Here is an 11,476-nt window from a genome sequence, read left to right on the forward strand (position 1 = left end):
TAAATGGATTCGCCCAGCCAGGGCTCATAGTGTTTCTAAAGAGTGCGGTGCAGCGCCACCTATCGGCCGAAAGTCGGTGTTTCTACAAGCGGCCCGGTTTTCTAGCACAGGTATGTCGAAGGTTGGCCGCCGGATATAGTTGCTGAACTACAATTCCCATCAGCCCCAGCAAGCACGGCCAGGCATGATGGGATTGGTAGTTCAGCAAAGCACCTGGCGGCTTTGAGGTTCCCATATACCTGTACTCGGAAGTAAGCGCGCCACTTCCACCGAGTTTACAGAAGTCCAGGAAGCCGCGTTATGCTGGCCAGGCTCTTTGCCGGTCTAGCCCAGTATTTTATCTTCTCTGGCTGGCAGCTGTGGCTTTCTAGGATCTGCGTCAGGAAACGGCCTTTCCGTTTGCTGCAGGGGTGCCTAATCCACCTGCTGGGATCTTCTTCATGCAACGCCTCTCCATGAGCTGTTGCCCTTCCCCATGTTCAGTCGGGTCGGGCTTCATTCTCAAATAAATGTGGGCACACATTACTCAGAAGTAAGTCCTGATGAGTTCAATGGAGCAACCGCCCCCTGGGGCTTCTCTAGACTGCATTTATTGAGCATTCATCCTGATTTACTGAGCACCCTGATTTGCTTGCACAATGCTTGCACATTTTTGCACTGATTTGCTTGCACAAATAGGAGTATAGCATCTAGATCAAGGGAAGTAATAGTGCCACTGTATTCTGCTCTGGTCAGACCTCACCTGGAGTACTGTGTCCAGTTCTGGGCACCACAGTTCAAGAAGGACACTGACAAACTGGAACGTGTCCAGAGGAGGGCAACCAAAATGGTCAAAGGCCTGGAAACAATGCCTTATGAGGAACGGCTAAGGGAGCTGGGCATGTTTTGCCTGGAGAAGAGGAGGTTAAGGGGTGATATGATAGCCATGTTCAAATATATAAAAGGATGTCATATAGAGGAGGGAGAAAGGTTGTTTTCTGCTGCTCCAGAGAAGCGGACACGGAGCAATGGATCCAAACTACAAGAAAGAAGATTCCACCTAAACATTAGGAGGAACTTCCTGACAGTAAGAGCTGTTCGACAGTGGAATTTGCTGCCAAGGAGTGTGGTGGAGTCTCCTTCTTTGGAGGTCTTTAAGCAGAGGCTTGACAACCATATGTCAGGAGTGCTCTGATGGTGTATCCTGCTTGGCAGGGGGTTGGACTCGATGGCCCTTGTGGTCTCTTCCAACTCTATGATTCTATGAATGCAAGCTTAGGTGATTCCCAGGCTATACTCAGCATTCATTCTGACTTGTCAGCAGAGAGGTGATGCGACAACGAACATTTATCCCAATTTCACCCTAGTTTGCCTCGTGCGGTGGTTACACACCCTCCTATTAACCTATTATCCCCCCCCCCGCACCATTTAGTGCATTTCCCCATCACTTTAGGTGCCTCCAGACTGTCATTGTTTTCTGTGAGGGTTTAAAGCACACCCCATAACTTTAGGTTTGTATCTTTAAAGTGAACTAAATAGCTTTGCTCCCTTTGTGCAGGGATTGGGGAGGGACTGGACTCCAAACTCCAATCAGCCCCAGCCAGCATGGCTGATGGGAGGAAGGGAGCTGCAGTCCAGCAACATCTGAAGGGCTGCAGGTTCCGCATCCCTGTCCTAGGGCAATAAATCAACTTAAAAATAACAACAATAACCAATCCGGTATGTTTACAAATAAGAGCACAAGAAGAGCCTGCTGGATCAGGCCAATGGCCGATCTAGTCCAGCATCCTGTTCTCACCATGGCCAACCAGATGCCTTTGGGAAACCAGCAAGCCTTGTAGGGTTTCCCATTTCTCATACTTACCAGTTCCTCATATTTATGTCCTAAACCACCAGCCATATTACATGCAGATTTCTGCAGAGTGATTCCATCTTTATTTCCATTCCTTGTTTCTGTCTTCCCGGTGAATGTATTTGCATGCGGAACAGATGGCAACAGACCTGTATTTGTTTTGTTATTGTTACTCTTTATTTCATCGTTTAGATACATTTTAAAAAAAATGTACTATGGAATAGGCTTTTTCTAAATGCACAAAATCCCTTTAAAAAGTGGATTTCTTGCAACAACTTTAATCTACTTGTACAAAGCTATATTACTGGTGCGCAACTGAATCCTGCCCTGAATGCCTGGAGGTGACCTAGGATTTCCTGGAACTTATGCAGCATTCAACAGGATTTATTTTCTCGTGGAGCCCACTGCAGTCCTACTCTCCAGCCTCGTCTTCCTTGGCTTGCCAGACTAAAGGAATGAGAATAATCTGACACCTTGCGATCCAGGCCTGGGAGGCTCTGTGTGTGAAATTACATTCGATTTCACCCTCTTGCCCCGATCTGATCTTAGTAGAGCCTGATCATCGTGGACGGTGCTCATCTTTGCCTGCCTGCCTGCCTGCCTGCCTGCCTCGTGCACCAAGTTACTGGAAGGTCCGGCTTGAGTTGGCCGTGCCAGCAAGAGACAGTTTCTTGAGGAAACCCAACAACTGTGAAAGGCGAGACTGGAGCTGGCCACATGTGACCTCAGCCGTGTAGACATGCCACCCGTCCTCTGGGGCGGAGGGTGGCCATTTGACACCTGGTGTCAAGGCTGTCAAGGCAGGGGTAAGAATTGAGTATCAGGACATACTGTCCCAAAATAATTTCATTCAGGTTAATTAACCCTTAATGTATTTGTATTACGTTGATTGAGAAGGGTGCTCAGAGTTTGGAGACTCCTATTCTCTTCACAAAGCAATAATTCCCAGCATTCCCTAGGAGGAGGGCTTGATTGTTAAACCACTCTGAGAATTATAGCTCTGTGAGGGGAATAGGGGTATCCTAGCAACTTTTAGTACCTTTAAGAAACTACAGTCCCCAGGATTCTGTTTCAGTTGTGTTAAGTTGTGGGTGAACATATCAGACGACACAGTGATTCTTCAAACAGCTCTTGTTTATTCACAGGCCAGAACAGAACTGAACTGAAGGGTTCAGTCAGCCTGCTTATATAGAGCTCCAGTACAACGTAACTGTAACAATTTTCTAAAACTATCCAATCACTGAACGTCACTTTCGATCGCTTATTTGCATAACTATCTACAGTATCCCCCTGCTGGCCCAGGGTGAGAACTTCAGTACATAACAAGTGGGGCCCTATATGTGTTCTTAGGCTAGGGTGCAACTTGAAACCTACAGAACACCTGAAAGGCATTATACGAGAGTATGATGCGTCCTCCCAAAGTGATTAAAGTACCAATTGTGACATCTTAGAGAGAGAGAGAGAGAAGGAATAATTTGCTACTAAATTATTGTCTTAGTCATTTGCTAAATCATGCAGATTTAAACTGCTATTCGGTATGCACATTTATCTGAGAATAGGTCCCACTGAGCACAAAGGAACTTCTGAGTAGACATGCATAGGATTGCACTGTTGATTTGATTAACTGAGTAAACTTTATTCAATTGCATGGCAGCCTTATAATGATATTGTTAAGTTGTGGGTGAACATATCAGACAACACAGCGATTCTTCAGACAGCTCTTGTTTATTCACAGGCCAGAACAGAACAGAACTGAAGGGTTCAGCCAACCTGCATATATAGAGCTCCACTACAACGCAGCAGTAACAACTTTCTGTAACTATCCAATCACTGAACGTCACTTTCAATTCCTTATTTGCATATGTGGACGTGAGTGAAAACTATCTACAGTACAGTATCCCCCTGCTGGCCCAGGGTGAGAACTTCAGTACATAACAGATATAATCCATGGTATAGGCATAAAATCATATCCATGTACAGTGGTACCTCGGGTTAAGAACTTAATTCATTCTGAAGGTCCGTTCTTAACCTGAAACTGTTCTTAACCTGAAGCACCACTTTAGCTAATGGGACCTCCTGCTGCCGCCATGACACTACTGCATGATTTCTGTTCTCATCCTGAAGCAAAGTTCTTAACCCAAGGTACTATTTCTGGGTTAGCGGAGTCTGTAACCTGAAGTGTCTGTAACCTGAAGCATCTGTAACCCGAGGTACCACTGTATAGAAAATAGAAATATGTTCAGGTAGGTATTTCCACTTCAAAAAATCAGGAACTGAAGATATCCAGCCTGCTCTTACCCAATTTTACATGGAAGTAAATCCTAATATTTCAGTGATGTTACTTCCTGAGTAAAAGTGTACAAAGGATTGCAGCTTGAATAAATTACCAAATGGTACATTATTGAGAGAAGATATCCAAAACACTATGAGTCCTCTCTAAAGCCCTTATATGAATGCTAGGGTAGGTTGTTATCGGAAAACTGTCAATGCTTTGTAATATTTATTTACTAATTTATTTGAGGTATTTCTGTACTGCTTAATATTCAGAATTTCTAATATGGAGCTTTGTAATGTTCAGTCTTATAGTGCAGTTCCCCAAGGTTTATCTGGGAGGAAAATGTCTCATTAACTCAGTGAAATTTACAACTGAGTAGACATGCATAAGATTGTAAAAAAGAAGAAGGGTGCTTTCCCCCACTACTAAAGGCTAATCCTATGCACATTTACAGAGTAAATCCTGTTGAAATCAGTGGGACTAACCTCTGAGTAAGCATGCATTGTATAGTGCTGTTAATTGACATAATTGGTTGAGGCAGCAACTTTCAAATGGCATGTTGGGTTCCAAGGCACAGAACTGGGTTCACATGCTTAAGAAAGCTAGAGTGTAAGAATAAAAAAAAGTTCTGCAAAAGCCAGTTTACAGCAGCCTCCAGCGCTGTATAATCAGTACAGAGCCTAAATTTACACTCGCCCACGTTGCCCCGACTGGGAAAAGAACAGTTTGGCACAGTGCCTCCTTAGCCCACACAAACCCCTCTGGTCAGGGAAGAAGGAGGAGCTTGTGCCGTAATAATTGATATCAAAGGAGGAGAAACTGTGTTGCTAGGACGTTGCTTTTCCAGTGACTCATGCAGCATGGATTAAAAATCCTTTGAGCTGTACAATTGATAATATATCACTCTGGGTTTCAAAGGAAAGGTCGGGAGGGTGGTGGTGGGGAGAGTGCCGTTGCTGTCTGTATTTGCTGACCGTGTCCATTCTTAAATGCACCCATGCAAATGCCAGATGCACTTTCAAAAGGGTCACATTGTGGTCCTGTGAGTCAGAGGCCTTCCATTTATGGAAACGGAACCCTCACTTCTGAGACATGAATGGCTCAGAGAACTGTAGGATCGGGTAGCTCACAAAGCTCAGCTTTGGAGTCTCATTTTGTGGGAACGATACCACTGGGAACCTCCTTTGCTTCTTGAGATTGTAGATCTTCTGCTTTCCCCCTCTCCAATTGTGCATCCATCCACTGATGGATTCAGACAGTGCACCTTTTCTATCCAGAAGGGGGAGATGTTGCCAAACAGCAGAGTGCATGTTACAGAGTTCTGAAAACTTGACCTCAGGAACACACTCTCTTGAAGTATGCAGCGCAAGAGTCACTGTTTGCATAGTACTTAAAGGGTTTTACCTTTGAGGGGTAGGTAACAACTCTTAAAAGCCTCCTCAAGAATATGATGTACCAACAGTGTGGCTATCTCAGGACAGCTGAGGTTTATGGCCCTGATCCATAAAGTGAATTTTCTGTGAAGTGCAGCTTGGTTGATAATGCACTGCTCATAGCTATGTGCGGTGGCCTCAGATAGCAGACAGGCACGCACATTTAGTTCCATATGCTTCACATGACAGATGGGGAGGAGCATCCCTGTCTGCACATTGCAGGGCCGATACAGGCTGATGTTCCTTGAGATATAAGTTCCTTGAGAGATATTGGAAACAAGGCATGTGGCTCTCAATTCACCATGAAAAAATTTATACAGTATTTGATTTGGAGATCCAGGCAGTGGATGCACATATTTTGCACCAGGTTATGTGCATCAATTAAATTTGTGCAGGGAAGTCTGTTTCTGAAATAGACCACTGTTTTGTTGCTTGGCTAGTGTATTAAGAATATGTCCACATTAGCACCTTAAAATGCAGCAAAGTCATTTCCCCCATTTGAGCTGTATTCTTCATATCTCAGTAGGGGCTAGGATGTCCAAGGTGTGTGACTTGTTTGGTTTCTCTGCCCTCTTCCACCGATTGCAGCCTCAAAAACTAGCAGTGGGAGCACACTGGATTTACAATAAGTGGTGATGTGAACATACCCTAAGTGGCCCTGGCTGCAATCATGTACACATCTACTCAGAAGTAGCCCCATTGAGTTCAGTGAGGCTGCAGTCCTGCACAAATAAACCCACTAGACTGGGGGTTGGCGGAGTGGCAGCCCTCTGCTTGACCTCCTGTTGCCCATGTCAAGAGGGGCGAGGCAGTGGTGAGGTCAACACAGCACAAACTTGCTGGCAGGACAGATGACTGGTTCTGTTGGTTTGCACCAAGCTGACCTTGCCCCCGCCACCCTGCTCCCCTCTACCTCCCAGTGAGTAGCAGCGATGCAAGCAGGTGTAGGAAGGTCAGGTGAGTGCTGCCCCAACTGCTACTGCATAAGCTCAAGAACAGGCTTCCTCAACCTCGGCCCGCCAGATGTTTTGAGATTACAATTCCCAGCATCCCTGACCACTGGCCATTGCTAGCTAGGGATCATGGGCGTTGTAGGCCAAAAACATCTAGAGGGCCGAGGTTGAGGAAGCCTGCTCAAGAATAAGACCTTCTGCTGCAAACAGTGGGACGTACGTATGAGTAAAAAGGCATTAAAATACAAGTGTTATTCTAATCCTGAATTTTGGACACAACGGAGAGGTAAAAGATTTGGATTATCATAAAAGATGCAGGAGGAAATGATTCACAATAGGACCCACAAAGGGGAGGAGGGAAGTCCAGGAGGTTCATTGGAATCTTGTTTCTATGTTGGATGTTGGATGTGACTGTAAAATTTTAATCTGAAAAACCAAATAAATAAATTTACAAAAAATGAATAGGACTGTGCTATTCATGAACTTAAAACACAATCCTGTTGATGTATTTAGGTCTCACCAAGTCAGTGGGGCTTTCTTCTGGGAAGCATGTGTCAGATTACAGCCTTTATAAATCTCAGGCCACTATGAGAGTATAAATGTGCCATTTGGGAACTTTCCACTTCTTTGAAAATGATGTTTACCAAAAGAGAGAGAGAGAGAGAGAGAGAGAGAGAGAGAGAGAGAGAGGAAAGGTGTAAGAAAACTGCGTAAAGTGATGCGTTGACACAATTTTTAAAAATAGGTATTTACAAGTGAAAAAGGACAAAGGAAAACAAATACCAAGTCGAAATAGGCCAGTAATATTTTCAAAAGGGTGAGGAACCTGTGGCCCCCTCAGGTGTTGGACTCCATTGGTCCGTACCTGCATGGCCAGTGGTCAAAGATGATGAGAGGTGTAGTGGTTAAGAGCAGTAGACTCATAATCTGGTGAACCGGGTTCGCGTCTCCGCTCCTCCACATGCAGCTGCTGGGTGACCTTGGGCTAGTCACACTTCTCTGAAGTCTCTCAGCCCCACTCACCTCACAGAGTGTTTGTTGTGGGGGAGGAAGGGAAAGGAGAATGTTAGCCGCTTTGAGACTCCTTCAGGTAGCGATAAAGCGGGATATCAAATCCAAACTCTTCTTCTTCTTCAGAGGGTCACAAGTTGGCCCCCAGCCTTGCTTTAAGAGAGATCATAGAACTAAATCATAGAATTGTAGAGTTGGAAGGGGTCCCAAGGGGCAGCAAGTCCAACCCCCTAAAAAGTAGGTAGTACTTCAAAAGTAGGAAGTGGTGATCTTTGCAAAAAAAGAAAAAAAGCAGCACTTAAAGGAACAGCCCTGAATTTTATTCTCTATATTGCTTGACGGCTTTAATAGATGGGCGTTTGATGAAATCGTCAACTGCCTAGCAAATTTATTCATTTAGGATTTTGTTTATTTGTGGTGGAGCATATATCGTTATCTTTATGGCCTTGTGTTTATTGAGCAATAGCAACCGGAAGGGCAGTCAAGGAAAAGACAGCTGAGTAACACAATTACTGAGCATGTGGAAGGTGGGTGGATCTCTGTCTGCCTCCCCCTGCCCCCACGCTTGCACGCTTTAGCCCAAGAGGCCCTAACATATGCTAAGGCTTTGCTTTGTATTTTTGGTCCCCTCGTCCTGCTGCCTCCTGCCACTATTTGCATGCGCAGTTTCCAAAATACAAAAATACGACCGTGTGGAGCAAACTACGGCAGGGAAGCATGCAGACGGCTGCATTCCACGGGCCTGGGCTCAGCTCTTTAATACCCCCATTGAGTAACAGGATCTCCGGCAAGAAGCAGGGAATTCCGGAGCTGGCAAATGTTGTTGGGGGTGGAAGGGTGGAGAGAGAAAGGGAAAAAAGCATGTTAAAACAAAACAAAATAAAATGCCACCACCTTGTGCAACGTCGGTCTTGGCAGATTAATGGAGACTTGGAATTAGCTGACATAGATCTGCAAAAGGAATTGGTTTTTTAATTTAATTATTAAGTGCTTCCCAGCCTCACCACAGATGATTTGGGCCTAGACAGGAGTGTGAACTCCTTTCAGCCTGGGGCTGCACATTCCTTCATAGATGATCTTCCACGGGCCACATGCCCCTGTGTGGGACAGCGTCTGAGGCAGATCAACAGCAGTCTCTTACGTCTGGACAGGTGGCGACAATCCAGCTGAGCAAAACAATACATAAATAAGCACTTTTCTAAACACATACTCTCTCTCTCTCTCTCTCTCACACACACACACCTCTCCAAGCAAACATGAGGCACCGTCACAGCTCAAGAGCACACTTCAGTCAGGCAAAAGCACTTGAGGGGGGTGCAGAACAGGGCAGGTGAGGGGTGTGCCCTGGGGATGGGCCTAGTGACAGGGGTGGGAGTCAGGAGCAAGTCTGCAATAAATCACATGGCATCAGCGAAGTTAACATTTTCAAGGAAGCACTGTTGACTCAGGAGGCCAGACCTAGTGAGCACAGCTCATCCCAGTAGATCTTGCCCCTATGAGGCAGTTGTAGGGACTGTAGGTCCCACCTCCTCATGGTTGCCTAAGTCTCCTCCTCCCCTGGTTCCTTTCCAAGCAATCTGAGACTTCATCGCCATGCTTGTCCTTGCTCTGCCCTCTTCTACCGCTTCTGGTTCTGGGAGACCAGCAGGGAGGGGAGCTGGTCTCAGCAGAAGGCGGAGACCCCCTTGGCTTCTTTAGCAGCCTGTCTCTACTCTGCCTCCTGGCCTCCCTCCTCTCCAGCCTCTGCTTCTGGACTACTGTCTGCCACAGACTCTCCCTGCTCACTAAACCCTGTTCCCTCTTCTCCCAGTCTGCTCCCTCTTCTCCCTCTGCCTACTCATTGTTGTCCCACTATTAATTCCCAGGCTCTGGGCCTTCTCCCCTTGGGGGTTCCCCAGCTGGTGCCTCCCACCCCTCCTTTGCATCCAGCCAGTCCATGACACCTACAGAACATTCGAAGGGCCAGAGAGTGAGGCATGGAGGGCCACATGTGCCCCCCCCCCCATGCAGTTCTCCACTTACAGCTTAGATGCAGGCAGCCCAGTAGCTTGAACTGTGTTTACAGAGAGGCTCCAGGGTGGGGTTTTTTGGAGTGAGCTGGGGGGAGAATAAGCAAGAGTGATGTGGAGAAGGAAGCTTTGCAGCATCTGCAGAAAGCAGACAACGCCATGTTGTGTTGGATCTTGGGGATGCTGTGATCTAATCTCTATGTTGCTGTCAACTGGCAAATACTGAGGGCTCAGCCCTGTACAAAGGGCAGAATTGTGCCCATTCCTCCTAATTTGTCCCTGTGAAGAGTCCTTTGTGTGTGCATTGAAACTTGTGCATTGAACAGGGGCATGCAAGCTTCCTCCTTTTACGTTACCTTGTCTATTTTACTTTGACCCCCCCTCTCTGTGTGTGTGTGAGAGAGAGAGATATGTGTGTGGGAGAGAGAATAGGTATACCTGTATGTGTATACATATAAATAGGTACGCATACATATATACAATATAGTACAGATATATAGCTGGGGTGTTTTTTTAAAGCTCTGTTTTGTTGCAACAGACTTGAATTCACTTGCACCATCAGATTAACAGCCCCTCCTTCTGTTAAACAGCCTTTATGGTAGAATTCTTCTGCAAGGTGGGAACCAGACCCATTGCAGTAGTCTTTGGCTATACATATCACTTTAGTGGTTGTTTTTTTACCTGACCAAAAATAGTTACCGGAAGAAAGCCTTCCTGCGTTGTTTTTTTAAATAAAAATAATTCTCAGAAATACCGCTGTTCCACAGCACATAAATGTCAGAAGCGTTTCTGTGTGCTACCTAGTAAAAAACAAGACAGAACATGACCAGCAAGACAGTTCCCCACATAATTGCTTAAATGTGCTTAATCTTATACAGTACTCCTTTGAAACAGTGGTTAGCCTTTTTTTTTAATGCTAACGCTTAGGACGTTTATCATCGCTACACCAGATGATCTGCTATGACATTGTGTCTACCTACATGGAACAACTCACTTTCAGGTGGGGTATTTTGTTTCTTCGAGCTAGAGGATTAAAATAATATACCCCTAAATTTATTTAAACAGCCCAATAACGTTGATTCACCAGTTACCAAGGGGACGCGGGTGGCGCTGTGGGTAAAACCTGAGTGCCTAGGACTTGCCGATCGTATGGTTGGCGGTTCGACTCCCCGTGGCGGGGTGAGCTCCCGTCGTTCGGTCTCAGCTCCTGCCCACCTAGCAGTTTGAAAGCACCCCTAAGTGCAAATAGATAAATAGGTACCGCTTTATAGCGGGAAGGTAAACGGCGTTTCCGTGCGCTGCGCTGGTGCTGGCTCGCCAGAGCAGCTTCGTCACGCTGGCCACGTGTTCCGGAAGTGTCTCCGGACAGCGCTGGCTCCCAGCCTCTTAAGCGAGATGAGCACGCAACCCCAGAGTCGGTCACGACTGGCCGGTACGGGCAGGGGTACCTTTACCTTTACCTTTTTACCAGTTACCAAACATCATCTTGAATGAATGCTTGCTGCTTTTGAAGTATTTTTATTGTTTGTAAGCCACTTTGGGATTCATTTGAATGAAAAGCGTCATTGATATATAATAAATCAAATCAAGATCAGATTAATTTAGGGCTAACAATATATTTTCATTGGATGCTACTTTTGATTCTTTTTATTTATTTATATTTTTAAAAAATGCTACCAGGGTTATTGCAAGGCCTGTACAACTTCATGCAAGAGTCTCAACTGCCTCCTCAAGGGGGGAGGTGTTTACTTGCAAGTTTTGCCATTCTTGGGATCTGCATTCACAATGCGAAGCAAGTCCTCTCTCTGTTGTATAAAATTAATGGCATTTTCTATTTTCCAATCAGCTGTTAAGACAAAGGCTTTTTCCATGTGTCCACATGGTGCCATTGTTTTTCACAGACTTTGATGTTTTGATTATTTATTTTGTTTGTCAGGCAGTCTTTAAGAAGGAATACTTTTTCC

The 11,476-nt window shown here is 45.6% G+C and overlaps 1 long non-coding RNA gene across 1 annotated transcript; it reads left to right on the top strand.

Annotated features, from left to right (window-relative positions):
• Positions 1 to 65: 65 nt before the first annotated feature.
• On the top strand, positions 66 to 6,954 carry LOC144329221 (uncharacterized). Its single transcript, XR_013394693.1, has 2 exons — positions 66 to 2,637; positions 3,567 to 6,954. It is a non-coding gene; the product is annotated as an uncharacterized LOC144329221 (long non-coding RNA).
• Positions 6,955 to 11,476: the final 4,522 nt, after the last annotated feature.

This window comes from Podarcis muralis, chromosome 11 (assembly GCF_964188315.1).
Source record: "Podarcis muralis chromosome 11, rPodMur119.hap1.1, whole genome shotgun sequence".
Classification (NCBI taxonomy): domain Eukaryota; kingdom Metazoa; phylum Chordata; class Lepidosauria; order Squamata; family Lacertidae; genus Podarcis; species Podarcis muralis.